At 44.0% G+C, this 2,450-nt stretch overlaps 1 pseudogene across 1 annotated transcript; it reads right to left on the reverse strand.

Annotated features, from left to right (window-relative positions):
* Positions 1–740: 740 nt before the first annotated feature.
* LOC306643112 (tyrosine-protein phosphatase non-receptor type 12-like) lies at positions 741–2,450 on the reverse strand (annotated as a pseudogene). Its single transcript has one exon. The product of its transcript is annotated as a tyrosine-protein phosphatase non-receptor type 12-like (transcript).

The following is a 2,450-nucleotide window of genomic DNA, read 5'->3' on the forward strand; positions in this document are numbered from 1 at the left end:
TGGTGCAATCACTCCGAATCCAAGCGGCCACGCTCCTCCTCCTCCTCCTCAGGCCAGGCCCCGGTGTTCTGAGTCCACACAGCTCTCCTCGCCACTCCTCCCCTGGGCAGCCGCCGGAGCCCCAGTGGTTGCTCTGAGTCCCAGCGCTGTGCCGAGCGGCTTCCTTTACGGGGCTCCCAGTTGTCCGAGTTCACTGCTCCAGCGGGGGTAGGGGTGTTTCGTCGGCACCTCTACTTCACAAAGTTCCCTGCATTCCGGGACCACCGTCCCATCCGGGACGCCTTCCCAACGGGTGAGAGTCACTGGGCTGCTTTGAGTTGGTCCCAAGTGTCTCAATATCTCCTCTTTTGAATCCTGAGTCCTGGAGCAACATGAAATGCAGCCACCCTCTAGGCCGCCATCTTGAAAACCCTGCTTGGAGGTGCCCCGTCCAGGCAGAGGCCCGAGAGGTCAGCGATGGGGTCCCTCCCCTCGCCTGGCCCGGCTCAGCCGCTGAGCCTCTCTGTCCTCCGCCGGTCAGGAGCCTGGATTGAACTGGTCGCGCTGGCGTCCGGGGTCGGGAGGCCCACTGCTCCTTCACGTGCGCCCTCGCGCATAATATGTAATACTTTTTTCTAAAGCAGGTAGATGGTCCCAGCAAAGTAATATTATGGTAACAGTATACACTGCTGTTAGTCCCACATTTTCAAGATGGAATACTATAAATCTGGCTTTAGTGGCACTTAAATTTTCCAGTACAATTAAAAGTATCTTTTAGTTTCTTGAATCATGTCCATTCTGAAAGTGTTTGGGTTTTCCACATCAATTACCAAAACCAGTCTCTTGGTTTCGGTTGAACTTTCTGCTATTTGATCTTTCTTGTCACTGAAAGTAGGTGGACATTCTGTACAGGTCTCTGTGTGAACGCCTCCTGCTGGATGATCACATTTTCCTTTTCCAGAGGTCATCAAGCCTTTAGATTCTCTTTGTTCAGACCATTCCTGACTTTGAAGTTCATTCCATTCTGCTCTTATAAATGATTATGTTCACTTGCCAATACAAAGTTTCAGCAGTTCTTTCAGGTAGAGGTGGTGGTGAATCTTCACTAACATCACCATCTTTTTCCGCACCCAAATGTATCATTCCTGCCATATCATGTCTAGCAAAGGACATTAGCAATACTTTCCTGGTAGAAATGCTTTCAGTACTAGTGGCAGCAGAAACTGTGGCACTTGTTTAAATATTAGTTTTATTCTTGGGCACAGCACCATCAGATTTCCTTTCATCTGACTCCGAGTCATCAAAGTGAAGAGGATTAGTAAAACTAAGAGGTGCTCTGAATAGAGGTGAACTATTTTGATGATCCACAATATCAAAGGTTTCAACTTGTGCTGTAGGGCTCAGTATTAAATTCAGTTTTCATAGTTTGACAGTGAATATCTGAGGATTTGCCTTCAGATGAATGAGGTGTGGCATTTTCAAGTCCATGAAATGACCACATTACATGCCCTTGCTTATCAAGATGAAGGCAGTCTGACCTGGAAAGTGTGTCTAAATTCTTCAGTGATTCTTCTGGTGCAATAACAGAGGAGCTTTGTTCAACTGTACTGCACTACAGTCCACATAAGAATTCGGAGAAATACCATCAACTTTTAGATCCCCTGAACTTAACTCCTGTGACTTAGAGATTTTATCAATTATACAAAATAAAGCAGATTTAATTTTATTTGCATGTCTCCTATTCAAGAGAGTATTCCCAACAAAACTTTTTGGTCCCTCTTGGAGAACGACTTTCTTAATCTCAAAACTTAAATTTCACTCCAATTTTTTATCTATTTATTCAATAGTTGATTCATTTTTTCCCCTGGAAAAGATGCTGAGGTCTGTTAAGTGCTGTTCTGAGGAAGCCTCCTGCAATACTGGCTTTGGGTGGTATCTATCATTGTCCTGCCACACAGTAGTGACTGTTGGAAAAGATAAAGGGAAACAAGGTGTCAAGATGGGTGGTTGCAGTATTTCTTCCTTAGCACCCCCTTCCACAAGGCAACTATGAGTCCTTGGTGGTTCTGAAGGAGGAGAATCTTATTTTTCCATTATCTATGGAGCAGACCATACTTTCAGAGCTAATTTCATTCCCTTCATCAGCAATTTTCTGGGTTTCATGAATTACATAAACCCGTAGTTGTTTTTTAAACAGTTGGGTGATAGCTCTATGAACAAGCTCATATTGCTCCTTTGTACTGCAGAGTGCCTTTGAGTTGTCATTTCTTGTATTAAATTAAATACATTAAATTCTTCTAGTATTTTCCCAGCTTTAAGTAAATTCCACATATAATCTGTGGCACAAATGGCACCTGTTCTTCCACAACCTGCACTGCAATGGATACATACAGGAACATCTTCATGTTCTTGGTATTTCCTCAGTAAGCTTATCATATTCAGAATATAATCAAATGATGAAGGAACATCAT

The sequence above is a fragment of the Sciurus vulgaris genome (genome assembly GCF_902686455.1).
Source record: "Sciurus vulgaris genome assembly, chromosome: 13".
In the NCBI taxonomy this organism is placed as follows: Eukaryota; Metazoa; Chordata; class Mammalia; order Rodentia; family Sciuridae; genus Sciurus; species Sciurus vulgaris.